Source organism: Triturus cristatus, chromosome 9, assembly GCF_964204655.1.
Source record: "Triturus cristatus chromosome 9, aTriCri1.1, whole genome shotgun sequence".
In the NCBI taxonomy this organism is placed as follows: Eukaryota; Metazoa; Chordata; class Amphibia; order Caudata; family Salamandridae; genus Triturus; species Triturus cristatus.
Genome location: NC_140592.1, coordinates 1,130,493,002 through 1,130,510,445, shown reverse-complemented (window position 1 = coordinate 1,130,510,445; position 17,444 = coordinate 1,130,493,002). Strand labels below are relative to the sequence as shown.

General features: G+C 44.5%; 1 protein-coding gene across 3 annotated transcripts in view; it reads right to left on the bottom strand.

Moving 5' to 3' along the window:
- Positions 1-13,954, bottom strand: part of MIS18BP1 (MIS18 binding protein 1) — a 772,466-nt gene extending 758,512 nt beyond the window's left edge. For all 3 annotated transcript variants that reach the window (XM_085627030.1, XM_085627029.1, XM_085627031.1), the window contains exons 1-2: positions 13,887-13,954; positions 12,631-12,720 (exon numbers count right to left, since the gene is read on the bottom strand). The gene's annotated coding sequence lies outside the window, so the exon portion shown is untranslated. The remainder of the gene's footprint in view (positions 1-12,630; positions 12,721-13,886) is intronic.
- Positions 13,955-17,444: the final 3,490 nt, after the last annotated feature.

Sequence of the window (17,444 nt, the reverse complement as noted above, 5' to 3'; positions counted from 1 at the left end):
AATGGGTCAGCGCTGTGGGCTGGAGAAGGAGAATCTTGAAGGGAGGAGTGAGAGGCAGTTGGGTGGCTGAGCTGTTAAACTCACAATCTTATAAATAAAGAACCTGTGGAAACTATCAACTTCTCATCTCATCTTTGATGGAAGAATCCACTATTTAACACTGGCGACGAGGATGGGATAGCAGCTCAACTCCAACCCTGAAAATCTCCGTTTCAACCAAGATTTTACATCGTATTAAGGGGAAAGTTACTTGCACACTAAAGCGTCATCAGAGATGCCGAATGCAGAGGTAATCTACGCCTAGAATCCAGTATTTATACAAGACTACCAAGACTATCAAGTAAGACTTTTTACTTCATTTCAAACGCGCTTTTCAGATTCCACTCGGCGATGATATGAGACAGTAACCTCATTGAATATCATTATTTCCGTTTTTTGACTGCTAGATAACCAAGTTGTTACTTTCATGCCGTTTTCGCTACGGAACGGGTAACGGTTGAAGTTATTTTTGTTTAAATTACCTCTGCCTCACGCGCGTGGTTGCATTCTCGTGAGCCTCTGATGACATCTCCCCATTGTTTAAATCGTCACTGAAACGCAGCGTCATGCTAGCAAGAAGACGTCTTTTCCTCAAGTTATGCGCAAGCTTGTAATCTGAGCGTACATTGGTTGACGTCTTCTCGGTGTTCACATCGTCACTGGAACGCGAGATCACACTGACAAGGAGACGTTTTTTTTTTCAGCTCATACACGAGTTTGTCATCTGAGTGTTTATTGGGTGACGTCCTCTCCAAAGTTACTTGGTAACGCTGACGCGCACAGCCTATGTTTCAACGGCGCGTCGTACACTGGAATTGACCAGTGTTGGAATTGTTTACCTTCTTTAGTGACGCTGACGCGCACAGCTCGTTTTCATCAGCGTGAAATTGATTTGGGACTTCATTGTGCACAGTGAAACTCACGACGCTGACACGCACAGTTTTTATATATTTTTAACGTGTTTGATGCACTGTGTAGCACAGAGACCCTCAATGCTATCTTACTGTGTTGTGATCCTGCTGACACATTGTTTTTCTCTTTTACTCTGTGTGTGTTAAAACCACGCTGATACGCACAGCTCAAACTTTGGCTGTACATTTAAAGACTCCTATAAGTGTGAAGTGCTTCTATTAACATTTAGTTATTTATTTATTTTTTCAGCTCGTTTTCATCAGCGTGAAATTGCTTTAGAACTCCCAGAATCTTCCAATGATTTTGTGTGTGGAATTGATTACAAGGTAATTTCACAAGATTCTTGGCTGAACGCTTGTCGTGAAGATCAGATTATCCAGGAGGTTTTGAAGCTTATCCATGAGGGTTGGCGTTATAAAGAAGAAGGAAGTCAATCTGTTAAAGACTTTTGGTTGGTGAGGGATCAGTTGTCCTGTTGTGAGGAGATGTTATGGAGGGGTCACAGATTGGTTCCACCTTTGTCCCTAAGGAAAGCTCTATTGGATATAGCTCATGAGGCTCATTTAGGGATCTCTAAAACTAAGGAAAGAGTGCGGTCTACTTACTGGTGGCCTGGAATGGACATCCAAGTTGAGCGTTTGGTAAGGGAGTGTGTTCAATGTTCTCTAAGTGAGAAGAGTTTGAAGATCAGGACTCAGCCTATGGAAAAAAGGTCGCGTCCCAGTGGTCCTTGGAAGGACATAGCTCTCGATATTTTGGGACCAGTGCATGGTGATGGGTCTGATACGTTTGTTATTGTAGTCATGGATCTATACTCTAGGTGGCCTGAAATCTCTTTTGCTAGAAATACTAATACGAAAACAGTGATTGATTTTCTGAAGATATTAATTTCTAGGGAAGGCATACCACAAACTTTACTGACTGACAATGGCGTTCAGCTGGTGTCAAAGGAAATGGAAGATTTCCTTGTTAATTGTGGTATTGCTCACAAAAAATGTGCTTTATATCACCCAGAATCTAATGGCACTGTCGAAAGGTTCAATAGGGTTTTAAAAGACACTATCTCCCTGGCTAAACAGAATTGTCTTGATTGGAAGGAGGAAGTTTCTAGGAGTGTTGGTGTTTATCGCTTTGCGCCCCATACTACGACTGGGAAGTCTCCTTTTTCTTTGTTCAGAGGGAGACAACCTGATACTTTTTTGGAACCACCTTGGGTTAATAAATGTATCTCTGCCAGGGGAGGGGTTCCAGATGAAAGTTCATGGGAGGAAAGGGAGGATTATAAGTGTTTGAAAAGTAAAGAAAATTATGATGTGAGACATGCTGTTAAAACTACTAAAGTTTCTGTTGGTGATTTTGTCAGGATCAAAAGACCTGGTTTCTGTGTTTCTGGAGCCAAATTCTCGGAACCTTTGAAAGTTATTAAGGTCTTTGACAATGCTGTGAGAACTTCGGATCATAGAGTATGGAATTTAAATCGAGTTGCAGTATGTGGTAAAATGTTTCATTTGTGTGATTCTTCAAAAACTGATAGCAAAGGTGTATCAGGTACATTAAGAAGATCTAACAGGTTTTCTCACATTCCTTCATATTTGAATGACTATGTTGTAAAATGATTTCATGATGTTTGTATGGTAGATTCTATTATTGCCATGTTTGTTTTTGGTTTTACTTTTTTTATTCAAATGTTAATGTGTAAAGAAGGGAGATGTGTTGTAAAGTCATGTACTTTCTATGTTCCAGTTGTGGTGACATCTGAGGGTTCTAGAATGGGTCAGCGCTGTGGGCTGGAGAAGGAGAATCTTGAAGGGAGGAGTGAGAGGCAGTTGGGTGGCTGAGCTGTTAAACTCACAATCTTATAAATAAAGAACCTGTGGAAACTATCAACTTCTCATCTCATCTTTGATGGAAGAATCCACTATTTAACACACTCTCTTACTGTACTCACCCCACCCTAACGTCTCTTACTCATCCCACTCAAAATCACTGTTACTCACCCCACTCTAACGTCTTCCCCCCTACCTAATTCTCCTTTCCCTTCCAAACCTGTCTTACTTCCCCTTCTCACATCTCCTCTTGCTCTCGATACTGTTTCCTCTTGTTTACCATGGGCGTAGGAAGTGTGGGGGACGCGGGGGATATATCCCCCCCCCCAGATTTTGGAGTGGGGGGAGACACGGGGGACAAGGGTGGGGGGGGCGAGGGGACAAAGGAATTTACCCTCTCCCTTCTGTTATCACAGGGCCATTAGCACGCGAAAGCGCTACCTAATGGCCCTGCACTTGACCTGCCTGGAGTCAGAGGCCACCCGCCCTCTGCCTTTTGTTATGCTGCAGGAAGGCTCAGCCGTTCTGGGAAGGGCAGAGAACGGAGAAAAAATAAACGCTGTCTCTTTTCCTTCATGGCAAGGACCGTGTCCACTACTCCTGATCTGCCTTTGGCGGCTGCCCTCCTCTCTTTATTCCTCCATCTCTTTCTGTCTCGCTCCTGCTTACGTGCTGATTTCAAGAGGCAGCTCTTAAGGTACTCTCTCTTGCCTCTCCTTTTCTTTATTTGTTCCCCTGTGAAATGGATCCAAAAAAGGCTGAACACTTTGGCTGTAAATGTCCTCATTTTCTGACCGTTTTCTATTGAAAAGAAAAACCTCGGAATGGAGAGAAAAAATAGTTAAATACCTAAATAAAGCAATACAGAGTGTACAGCAGACAGGCCAGACTGTTATTTACACCCACACACATTAGCGCCACTTTACAGAGTTTACCAGTGAAAGCGCTACTTTCTTTTTATCTTCTTTCTTTGAACAACATTGTCTTCCCAGGGTGGGTAAGTGCGCCATCCCTAAAGGGACTGCAATACCTGGTTGATGGGTAGTGTGGAAACGTTTAATATGATCGTTTTCAACTTTTTAATTATTTTACCTTATAAAATGCGACTCTGTGTTCGGGGATGTGGTCTTTTTTTAAACCAAACTGCATACATTTTGAAAGGATATAAGCAATGGACATTGAAAGGGGTCCCTTCCTGGTCCTGTAGCCGTGTCTTGAACTTTTCAGGCAAAATCACTTACTGATTTCTGAATAATGAGTTTAAAACCGTTAAGGTAACCATGTTTTTTTCTGACTACAGTTCACATGCTTTGCTTATTCTTGCATTCCCTAGGAGTGTTTGCTTTTTCCAGGGTGTTATTCATTTTTTTTCAGCCAGCATTTTACTGTTGTCTAGTGCATAATTTGAATTTAGTCGCAGCACAATTGAGTTGTGCTGAAGGCAGTGCCAATTTCTCTCAGTGGGGCAGTATGGTGTTCAGTGTGGGAGAGAATGTGGCACTCTGGCCAGAGCTGCTGAATTTGGAACTGGAGAACCATGTTCAGACCTTCATGACCAGTTCACCATACCACACTCCTGACAGAGCTTATTCTGACACTACACCTTTGAAGGCCAGATAGACCTTAGAAGCCCAGGTGTCTTAGCACCCGCAGGTGGACCTGTCCACCACAATCCATACTGCAGTTCACTTCCAGTCTTACGGGCAGGCATATGAAGAAGCACATCCTAGATCGACAGTGAATCTGTCACTGAGGTCACAAGAACCTTGAGGCCAGTCCACCTCACCTATTGGTACCTCCATTGGCCTTTTTCCAGCACTAGCAGTGCAACTTGCCAGGTTGGCAATGTAGGATTTGCATGCACACCAAACTTAGGGGGTGATTATAATGGCAGTGGGACCGCCACGTCAACCCGTCGGTGGCGGTCCCACCGCCGTTGGTGACTGCATCACAGCCCGCCATATTACAATAGCGGGTGGTTACCTGGCGGTCGGAGAGACCAACCACCACGCACCCGACGGGCTTCTTGAGCCCGCCGGTGTGGTGGAGGGGCTCGTGGTTCCTACAATGCTGGTGGTGCCTACCATGCACTGCAGCAGGGATTACGATGTCCCTTACCCGCCAGCTTATCAATGGCGGTTCACCTGCCATGGAAATGCTGGCGAAAGGGACATTGGGGGCCCGTAGCAGGCCCCTTTACCCCTGGCCCTCAGACATGGGTCCTGGGGGGGCATCTATGATGCCACACAACATATCACTGCACCATGTGGCAGGCACCGATATATTTAACATGTTCCTTTTTTTTTTTACTTTGCGGCGGATGATGCAGCCAGCAGCACCTGCTGCAATGTAAAAGATAGGCACTGCGAACACCGTAGTGGCAGTCGCATTGTAATGCCCATCATCGGGCCTCCACCTTGAAGGCCAGCGGTCCCATTCCCCGATTTGATGGCGGTGGTACTGAAGTACGCCTGCCATCGTAATCAGCCCCTAAGTTTGCGTTTTATGAATATGATTCAGCTGGAAATAAATTGATGTTTGCAATTTAATTGACTTTGGTTGGCCTCTTATCTATGAGATTTCCCTGTTGAATGTGCCTTTACATTATACATTTTTGATTGTATGAATTGATTGCATACTACACTCTCCTACAGGTATTAATTTGAGTGTCATTAGGAGTGTCTGGGACCAATTGTTTTCTTAGGAATTGTTTTCTTTACTAACCTTTGCAAAGGGCCCTAAACTTCACAGCAACACAAGTCACATTTCTTTTAGTAATTTGGGATCCGTTTGAGCTACAAAATTGTTTTGGAGGAAATCGTTAGATTATGCAGCAGATGATGTATTATGTGGCAAATATGATACAGCCATAGTTAAGTGGAAAACATTTTTCCACTTAATTTTGCCCCAACATTGTATTTGATAAATTTGTAAGTTCCCCAAACCCAAAAGTCGAGTTTGGGCACAATTTGCATTTTAAAAGCAGCCCTATAACACAGGGCTACTTTTAAACTGACCTCAGGCTTCAGCAGTGCACACATGCAAGCGCAGAAAGGGCTGCTGGACTCTAAACTGCCATGCCTTATTATATTCTAGGGACTTAAAAGTAGTTCTAATCCCCCTGCCCTATTATGTACTAGGGCCTTATAGGAGAGGTCATGCCAATCATAGAGGTACCCTAACCCATAGTGCACCCTAGTGTATGTAGGTGTTTTCACTGTATTTTTAAGTGCCTCTTTCAGAATAGCACTGGCTGTTTAGGCAGAGGCCAGGGTCAGTCAGTCAGGTACCACCAGTACCAGTCAGCAAAAAGTTGGGGAGTGCTCAGGGCGGCTTTGCAACACTAGAGAAACACAAACTCAGAATGTAAAACATAACACCATGGTTGGGGGCTTCTCTTCAATAATCAGAATTGATTTCTATCCTAATGAACCCATTTTCCAACATTAGGATAGGGAAAGACTGGGGAAAAACCATAACGTTCTAATCTATACATTGAAGTTTTTATGCAGCTCTTTGATGACGGTTAATAGCTCACTGTTCAATGTTAGGATTTTAACTTATAAACTTCAAATACCAAAAGAATATCTCAGACAAAAGCAGTAACTCACTGACCTATTGAATTAAAACTTTCACTAGACAAGCCTTCGATCTCTCTCAAAAAAAGAACATTAATCACCAAAGTTATCTTCACATTTTTATTGTTGCCTGAAAATTGCTGGAGACCAGGAATGCAGCAGCAGGTACTTTTCAAACCCTAATGCACTTGTAAACACGACGCCCCCACCCTAAGCCAGCGGCCTTTGTTTGCTTTGTGCATTAAGATGCAAGATTCATATATATGTTTTTTTAAACATTTGGTCTCATTACTAACAATAAAGCCTACATGCAAACTGTGACTACATGCCTGCTTTTCTCAATATTTCACTTAGAAAGTATGCGATTGTATCTGTTTAACGGGCGGTGATTTGTATAGGGTCACTGGAAAGTGCACAAGGTTGTCCCCGTCCCCCCCAGAATTTTAGTGTCTCCTACGCCCCTGTTGTTTACGACCCTCTTTCTCAGCTTCTTTTTCTCATATTCTTCTTCACTCTGTTACACAGACTTGCACACCCCTGCCAATAATGGCTGTGCTTACGCTCCTTGTCACCTGTGCTAATGTTGAATTAGCATTTCCCAAACTTACGATGCTGAAAAGAAAGCGGTGTTCCACAATTCAACTTCGTATGCATTGGTGAATTTAAAATGACGGGCATCTTGCTGCTCCAAAAAATTAAGAATTTTTGGGTAATTTACAAACTGTAGGACTTTTTGTTGATTCCTTGGTTTTCCACATATAGATGATTAGCTGTAACCTGTCTTACCCGATTCCTCCCACCCCTTCTTGAATTTGCAGCACCTGTTCCAAATGATGAGGGCCACCGTAAATATTATTTGTTATTGATTTATAAGGTGTCGGGAGAGGAAGTCATCCCTGACCCACACACTACAATAAAGTATAAGTGGAAAACCTAATTGCGCAGTCTCGGTCGCTTTTGCCGGCGTTAAGTGATTTTCCTTTGTATACTCAGCGTGCCTTCAACGAAAATAACTTTTGAAAATATTTTATTTTGTAAACACCTAAGATCTTCCTAAAATAAGAATGTTTCCGAAAGCAGTACTTTTATGTCCACGAGGTGGCGCCCGCCTGTAACTCAACCAGTTTCCCAGGCAGAATTTTCAATGCTGTTCATTGTCCACGTGAATTGCATGTAGACCGTGTGCACTTTACATATCTAACACAGGAAGTGAGGTAAAGCTGAATTAGCGCAGGTTTTCGAAACACTTGATATAAAAGAGAAGGCCCCTGATCCTTCTACTATTGGCTCTACTGTAAAGAACACGAGCTTATTGTACATCGTCTTCACTGACAATAGAAGGCATGCTTATAAGTGTGTCTAAATAAGGTTAATAATTCCTGGATCTATAACATTTAGCAGCCTTTTAAAATATGACCTGCATTTGATCCCATACAAAGCATTAGAAGGACACTGGGGAAGAGTGTCCGGGGCAGAGGACAGGATGCAAAGGACACTGCTTATGGGACATTGAGAGACACTGTGGCAACGAGGCACCCATACTGGCACAAGGAGAAACCAACACTGGGACAGGTAAACCATGGGTATGTGGACACGGAGACAGGCAGGCAGGAGGAGAAACCAACACTGGGACAGGTAAACCATGGGTATGTGGACACGGAGACAGGCAGGCAGGAGGAGAAACCAACACTGGGACAGGTAAACCATGGGTATGTGGACACGGAGACAGGCAGGCAGAAGGAGAAACCAACACTGGGACAGGTGGACACGGAGACAGGCAGGCAGAAGGAGAAACCAACACTAAAGGGAACGCTATAGACACCGGCGCAGGTAAAACCGTCGCTCCAACAGTTCGGGACATGGATCTTCAACCAATAGGAACAGGCAGCGTGATCGCGCAGCAGGACCGCACAGTGCCTCGAGACCCTCGCTGATGAAGCTGCCACGCTATACACATCCCGATTGATTGACAGCAAGACGTCGGTGCTGAGGAAAGTACAGGCACTAGGGACACATGCACTAAGAAGCGGAGATGGGCACTGAAGAGCCAGTCAAACATATGGCACTGAGACCGTAGGCCCAGTTATAGACCCAGACAAGAAGGCACCGGCACTGCTGCAGGTAGAGATGGGCCAGGCACTGGAGCAGAGGGGCACCGTCGATCCCCATGGAGCTATAAACACTGGGAAGCTGAGATATGGACCCACACTGGAACAAGGAGGCAAGAGCTTTGCAGCAGCGGTGCATGGCTTCCAGGGGCAGGTAAATGTGCCCACCGAGGAGACCGACATTGGGCTCAACCTGTTGTCCATGGGGACACAGCCACTAGGGAAAGAAGTCATGGACACATAGCTAGGATATGGACACCGGGTCAAAGAAGGGCAGACAATAATACTGATACTAGGACTGGTGGCACATACAAAGGTACTATAACAGGCAGTCGCTGGGACAGGGAAACATTGTCACTGAGAACTCCGCCACTAGGACAAGCAGCCGCGGACACTCGGGAGATGGACACAGGGTAAAAGAAATGCCGATAGTAGGACACCCACAAGAGTATTTTTAACAGGCAGTCACTGACACTGGCACAGAGAAAATAGATTATGAGAATGTGGTTTATTATTTGGGGTGGATTGGTGTCTATTACAAGTAATCAAGTCACTATGTTGCTAGGTCCAGTCAAAGGTTTCAGTGATTTAAACTTGATTTTAACCCCTGGTAACTGGGGCACAGAGCAGGCCAGCTTAACTTGGAAAATCCGTAAAGCATCTAGAAATTCCAAAATAGTTAAACAGTAGAAAACGCAATCAAAAGCTCACCCCAATTTGGAAAAATAGAGCAAAATCGAATAAACAAAATGACACCAAATTGCCAAACATCCAATAAGGGGACTGAAGATGTTCATTTTTAAAGATCTATGTGAAAATGCCTCCAAGACGTTCTAAGTTTAATGGTAGTCAAGGTTGTGGTTGCTTAATTTGAGGCCAACCACATTGGAATAGGGGTCGGATACACCTGTTATTTAAGGCACAGTCCTGCATGGAAGCAGGTAAGTTAAGAAACATTCTTAACTCAAATCTGAAAATAGATTTAGTTTATTTGAAGAGGACAAACCTCAAATTTAGTCTGATGTTGTGGAACTATCAGTAGGATACTTTTATGGTCCATCTCAATGAAGCGCTGAAGCAAAAGTTTTGAGAAAGTTCCCAAACTTCTTTTGGTGCCAAACCACCATAGGAATATATTTCCAAAGCCAGAGGATCACAGGGGAGCACTTTAAGACTCTCAGGGTGTCAGCCAGAAGACAGCAGCAAAGCCCAGTCCTGATCCATTTGCCACTGGTCAGCAGGGATACTTCACAGGAATGTCCTCTTTAGGTTTATTATATTCCTTATGCCACCCAGGAGATCAGCTTTATTATCCTTAAAGATCTTTCTGTCCTTAAATTTTAAGTGGACAGGGGGTCCAATCTCCTCAGGTCTTTGTCACAAGTCACAGATGCCAATTGCAGCAGGTTGAGTCCATCTGGTATCCTTTCACAAGTTCAGCAGTGTTCTGAGAAAGGCTGGGTGAGGATCCGGCCTTGTAGGGTTAACCAGCCTGTGGGTGGGGGAAACTCTAAGACGCTCATGATTCCTCCCTGACCAATGATGTAAAAGGTTCCCAGCCCCTGACCTACCTCCTTTTGTAGCAGTTCCTGTTTGCTTTACAGGCCCAACATGTCATGTGCCTGGGCATTTTCAAGATAGCAACAGTCTTCTCTACCCTAAACCTGGTCTCTGAGGGCTGGGCAGTATGTGGGGGTGTACTATTGTAATCCTAGTGTCCTTCCACATCTAACACGAAAATCCAATGTGAAACAGGCACTGTATGCACACCAAACCCAAAGACAGTAGAGCGGTAGGACACAAGCAGAGTACTTCAGCAACCAGACAGGATGCTAGGACAATTCTTGTGTATCGCCTGCTTGTTCCCTTTGAAGGGCGCAAAACCTTTGCATGTTCTTCAGATAACCTGTTGTGCATGATTTGACACTGGGATGTCAACAAGAGGGACATAGCCCCCAACCCCACACATTCTATTGAGCTCAGAGGAGTAATCTGTGCCCATTCAGGTCAGCCTATTTTGTGGCTGTTGGAGAAATTTCTCACCTCATTCAAGGCAGAGCACTTGCTGAGAGTATCTGGAGAGTTAATGCAAAGTAGCCAACTGTAAGCTCAGGCAGGTAAAGGGTAATTCTGAAAATTATTTTCCTTAATATTTATTAAAAATCCAACGTCACCTTTAAATTGGATTTTTAGTAACTTTTAAGAATTGTGGTTTAATTATTTTTCTAGCTGGTCCTTTCCCGAGTTAGTAGTATTAGTATTTTAATCTGCATTCTACTCTACATAGAACAGCCTGTCCTGCCACAGTGAAAATCGCTATTTAGGTCTGGTCACTGTAGGGACACGATAACATTAATTATCTACATATACCACTTTTAAATACCATACACTCTATATTGTGGGCTGCAAGGTCTACATAGGGGTGAGTTACTAATATTTATAAGGATGGTTTTTACCTGTTAATAAGGGTTATTTTAAAGGCAGCGGCCATTTACCTAGCCAGATGGTGATTTTTTTTCTGTTATTTACTCAGCCGCTGGCTAAATAGCAGCAATTCTTTAATATTTGGCCGGCAGCCTTGTAAATAGTAGAGAAACATCACTATTTACCCGGCCACTGGCTAAATGTTGGAGATTCTTCACTCTATGGACGACGACCGTGCAAATAGCAGAAAAACTTAACTATTTACTCAGCAGCTGCCTAAGTAGTAGATATTCTGCACTGATTGGTTGTCGCAGTACAAATAGCAGAAAAGCAACTTTTTTTTATCTAGTTGCTGGCTAAATTGAATTGAATTGAAAAGGCATTTCTAGAGCGCATGGCTACCCGGAGGCATCCCAGCGCTAGTGCGGACCCTTAAGCTAGAAGAAGATTAAGGAAATAAAAAGGTCTTTAAAAGCTTGCGGAAGGTAAGGTAATTCGGTTCACAGCGAATCGACAGAGGCAAGTTGTTCCACAGTTTAGCAGCATTGTACGCAATGCGGCGCAGTGGCGGCTGGTGACATTTGAAAGTGGTAGGGCGCAAATATTTGGGACCCGGTGGCGAGCAAGCCTGATTGTCTCTCTCTGTCACTCACACACACATACACACACACAATTTGCAAGTGAATGCAGGGAGAGGGTACAGAGGGGAGGGCACTGCTAGGGGGTTCTCTGAAATTGAGTGAAGCTGGGCATTTAAAGTATTAGATGATCAGAAAATTCAACTCACTTTCAGTGACCAGGGCTAAAACTAAAACTGCACACTGGAGCGGTAGACAACTTGCATTTCATCACATCAGGAGGGGGCTCTAACGTGTTTTACTACTGAGTGAGCTGCAGATCTGCAATTCCAGTGGCAGGTCACTCCCATTTCATTTTTATTAGCTTGGGGCATTTCAATCATGGGAACTGTAGTGAATCGGTAGAATGATTTCCTGCTTAGAGTCTTCTTTTCAGATAATACCTTTTTTTTTATACGAACAGGCTTTGTAGCTTTTAAAAACCAGAAGACATCTGTTCACGGACGATTTTCCTGAAACGCACAAATGTTCCCACGCACGTAGTAGTGTAGCAAGGATGCTATGGGGGCAGCAAGGAGATGGTCCCCTTGACTGTTGTGGGGTGGTAAAAACAGCATTGTATGGGTTCAGCGGACCCTTCGGCACCAACAGTAGCTAAGCACACACCTATACACCACACGTCTGCGAGCGCACACAGTTAACACATTGTTTATTTTTAATCTTTTCTGGATCAAGGTGCAAGAAAGCAAGCTTTGAGAAAAGCAGATCTGTAGCCATTACACACGTGAGTTTTCCTAACCATGCCCCAGTACTTTAGACAGTGATTTCTTTTTTTACCTTTTCCGACGTGAAGACAATACTAAATGCAGAACATAACTGCTTTACAGAAAACTGTCTACGGTGCTTTTACCACTTTTCCTCTCTTCAACACTCGCTGTGCGGTATAGATTGCTTCCAATTAAATAGAGGACATTGTGAGGCTGACCTACACCTGTCTGTAGTTTTTGCACGTCACCTTAAGGCATATTGAATCCTCTGACAGAAAACCAGAGCGCTTTCAAATGAACAAAATATTGAATGCAGTACGCAGGGGTCAGCTACTCTCAGGAGGTGGTAGTGGGACGGGGAGGGAGGAAAGAGGCGGTTAAAAAAAAAGTTCACTTACCCGTCCTCTCCCTGGTTCTCGGCCATCATTCATTCCCTATGAGGGCTCCTTAAACACACTCCGCTTATCACTGCAATCAATGGCGCAGTACTGCAAGAATAAAAATGCACCATGTATTCCAATCAGCCGTAAAAACTAACTATACTTTCAGGCCCTTGTCACTGTAGTAAGGATTTCCAACAATTTTTATGGGATGTTTCGAAGTTTTCCTTCCTTACTTTTAAAAAGGCTTTTTAATATATCTTACTAATGTTGGGCTCCTTTAATCACCTCTATTTACCAAGTAACAACGTTATTTGGCAGCAAAAATGAATACCTGCATCTCGTACAACTTTCAAATGCATGTTCCTTCCAGGGAAGGAGGGGTAGGCAGGAGGTGAGATGAGACATGCTCGGCCCAGAATCAGCCTGCAGCAGATTCAGGTTTGTTAGAATAAAACACAGATCCTTGGTTTCAGAGAGAGCAAAGGCTAGCTTTCGCCCCCCAGGCAGGAACAAATACAAATAAAACATGCTTGTGCGCATCCCGGGCAAGAGCGGAGCACTCACTGCAAGGGCCCCGTAGCCCAAACATAGACAAAGGCACTTGCGGAGCTGATTATGCAGCTACCGAGGGGGGTCCGAATTTGCCGTGACCGGACCCGGCAGAGGATGAGAGACCAGCGATGCTGGGCATGCTGCTGCTTTTTTGCCGCGAGGGTGGCGATCGGCTGCAGGGCTGCAGCACCGCCTGCAGTGTGACATGCGAGGCCGGGGATCTGCCTTCCAGGCCCAGATGGACATTTAAGCGCCGATCGGAATCACCACTCTCCGCAAAGACACGGGATCCGGAGTGGAGTTCTGACCTGGTGCTGCATGCTACAAGTGCAGCGTGCGAGGTGAGGCACCCAATACTTGTGCCAACTGGACGGCGTGAGGCATGCAAGCCCAAGCTGCATCTTCCTGTCAAGACTGCACTGCCCAGGCGATTTGAGAGACACTGGAGTGGGTATATGTGACCCCTGTGCTGCGATACGTGAGGCCTGTGTTTCTGACTTTTATGCTCTCTGAGTCCGGCTGCACAGTAATGACCAAACCTTCTGGAGGATCTCACAGTACTACCCTCTTGCCGCCAGGCACGAGGCCGAAACCCTAGCGCTGCCGTCAGAGGACGCTGTCGGCAGAGCGCCACAATAACGTCAAAAGCAAACAATAAGTGCACAGAAGACCCGGGTAACTTAGATAAATACAATACAAAAGTGCCCCAGCGCGCTTACCTAACATTTGTCACCTTCGCTGGACGCTGAACGATCATCTCGAGCTGGGCTCCTCGTGACTGCAGGGCTGGAAAATTCTGGATTTAGACTCCTCCCACAGACCCCAGCACACCAATCACTTTATATGAAGCAACTGTTGCTCGGTCTCGTCGTGGAAGAGGCAGAGGCACTGCCACACCCCCCTTCTACATTCTCAAGCCGGACTGTCCTGCCCCCTGCCATTGGAGTGAATGGGGAGCTTCTGACTCCTCCCTGGGCTTTACGAAGAACGCCCAAAATCAAATGCTATCCTGGCAGTGAGACACAGATCCTGCCCACCTGTGTGTCATCACTGCCCTGCTTCCTGGCTCCAGGTCGAAGAAATCTTCGCCCAGCCAAAAAAGCATGCGCAGCAGAGCCAAGGACCATCCTCCCCCAACCCCTAAAAAAAAAAACGTATTTGCACATGTTTATTTACCGAGCAGCCAGCAAACTTTATTGCTTGCTGTTCAATGTTCCAACTCACATTTTATGAATCCCTCAGGGTGGTAGGGCGACGCCCATCTTGCCCCTATGCACCAGCCGCCCCTGATGCGGCGTCCTCCGCTTCACGCTTTCTTTATTATTGGAACTGCTGCTAACTGCTTATTGTCAGATCTAAGTGACCTGGAAGGACGGTAGGACTGAATGAGGGATCTGATGATGGGTGGACCTTTATCTGAGAGGGCTTTATGAATAATGCACAATGCCTTGAAATGAACTCTTTCATAAATCGGCAGCCAGTGAAGCGCAGTGAGCAAGGGTTTAGCCGACGTATGCTTTGAAGAGTTGGTAAGTAAACGTACTGCGCAGTTTTGCACAACCTGTAGCTTTTTAATAGTAGAGAGAGGAGCTCCTAGATAAAGAGCGTTAGCATAGTCCATGCGAGACAAAATAAGCGCCTGGACCAGCACTCTTCTAACAGTGAGCGGGAGCAGAGGGAGGATCTTTCTGAGCATTCTTAGTATTCCATAACAGCAGGCTGCTACCTTGCGTGCCTGCTATTTGAAGTCCAGATTATGATCCACCCCCACTCCAAGACTCTTAATTTCAGCCTTGGGAGAAGGCGGAGGGCCAAGACAATTGGGCCAGGAAGGGGCTATTGTACGTGAGGTAAAATTCCCCAAAAGCATTAATTCTGTCTTTTCTCCATTGAGTTTCAAATAATTATTATCCATCCATCCGGAGACTTTTTGCAAGCATAGAGCCAGGTTTGGGGCTGAGTTATCCTCTTGACTAAGTGATACCACTAACTGGGTATCATCCGCATACGTGACAATCTGGATGCCGAAGGGAACTACTATTTCTGTCGGAGAGCTCATTTACACGTTAAATAGAGTGGGGCTCAGGGAGGAGCCCTGAGGAACCCCACATCTAAGAGGCATTGGCTTTGAGATAAAATTTTCTTCAAAGACTACAAAGGAGCAGTCTTCTAAAAAGGATTGTAGCCATTTCAGTGCAGAGCCGGCAATTCCAGCCTTTGAATAAGTAGCTGGTGGTTAACCGTGTCAAAGGCTGCGCTGAGATCGAGCAGAATAAGTGCAGCGCAGCCCCCACTATCCAAAATTTTCCTTAAATTCTCCACCACTACCACAAGTGCGGTCTTAGTACTCTGTTGGGCTCTAAATCCTGTCTGAGTAGGGTGAAAGCAGTTATTATTTTACAGAAATGTTGAAATTGTGGTGTTTACATGCTTCTCTGCCAATTTCCCTATTCCTGGGAGCAACGAAATAGGGCGATAGTTGGCTAATATCTCTGGATCAAGGTGAGTTTTTTTAAAAGAGCTTTTAATAGTAGAGATTCTTCACTGTTCGGCTGGTGACTGTCCAAATTGCAGAAAAACTGAAATATTTACAAGGCTTCTTATTAAATAGTAGAGATTTTGCGCTGTCTGGCTGGCAGCCATGCAAACAACAGAAAAACGTCACTGTTTACCCAGTCGCTGGCTAAACTGTAGATTTTCTGCACGATGTGGCTGGTGGTCATGAACATAGCAAAAACACGTCCCTATTTACCTGCCCACTGGTGAAATACTAGAGATTCTGCACTGTTCATCTGGCAGCTGGTCAAATAGCAGGAAAACTTAACTATTTTCCTAGCTGCCTGCTGAATAGTAGAGATTCAGCGCTGTTCGACTGGCAGCTGTGCAAATAAGAAAAAACTTTGCTATTTACCCAGCTGCTGGCTAACCAGTAGAGCAGAAAAAAGTTACTGTTTATCCAGTCGCAACCTAAATAGTAGAGATTCTGCACTGTTTGGTAGTCAGTTTTTGGAAAACCTCTCCTCCTAACTCTCCCCTTCCTCCTCATCAACACTCCCTCCTAAACAGTGGCATAGCTAGAACGTTTGTCGGCAGGGGCGGTCCTTGTGTTTGCTGCCCAGAACAGGTAAGGGGGGGTTGTAGACAGACGACGACAAGGGAAGATAAAATTGCAAAAACGTACCTTGCGCTTACCGCTGCCCCCAAAAAAGTGCCGCTCCCCATAGCTACGCCACTGCTCCTAAAAGGCTACCAACATCGTGTCCTAAGGGGACCCCTTCCCTTTTGCAAATTAGTTAACACCTTAACATGATGGTTGTTAGCGCATCAATGGTTTGCGACAGCAATTGTAGTCACACACTATTAATGAATTCCTTTCCAAATTGGAAAGGGGAGAGAGTAAACCTTTTCATGAAGTCTCCTATTTACAATTCAGAAACAATCATAGAAGTCCTTTTATTATTCTAAAGAAATTTCAAACTCATAAAAAGGATTTGTAATTAATGGTAATTACGTTTGTGGTCATAAACTTTGCGATTTTGTGACATGAGGCCTCTAGTACTAAAACTGGCTTAGATGCAGGCTCTGACTTCTAAGTATAAAGGTTCCAAATGTTTGAATTTTCCAAGTATTTTTGACAAACATGGCCCAGAATGTCACTCCATGACACCGTGGGCCAAAACATAGCGACTTGGGAGGCCCTCTATGGCGCTGTCTTGTGCTCCACAAATGCTCTTACTTTACATTTTCCTGCAGCTGTGACTAATGATAAAGATGATTAGGACCTTTTCAAGGCTCATTAAAGCGGTTTACTCTTCTAAAGCTATATACTCATTCTTACTCACAAAGCCATGGGAATGTAAAAGTGCCATATATACGATTACCAAAAGGCTTCATGTTATGAGAACGTCCCTTGTTCTGCAGCAAATCAGTGTATTCTGGAATTATTTATTCTGGCTCAATAAATTAAGCAAATCAGACTAAAACACCTGAAAACAATTATGCTGAAAAGCAAAAACCAGAAATGGAAATGCTGTATCCTATTAACAGAGAACATCGAATATTTAGGGTGATTTTATCAAATAGAAACTATTGCATAGTGTACCTTTTGAAGTGACCAACACCGTATAATTGAGAGGCTTCATTCCAATCTCATGGCAGTAGTAAGAAGAACTATGGGCCTTATTTAGAGTTTTGAGGACGGGGTTAACTTTGTCAGGATGGCGGAGGACAATATCTCTGACATTCTGTGGGACCTCCACCCACCAAATTTAGAGTTT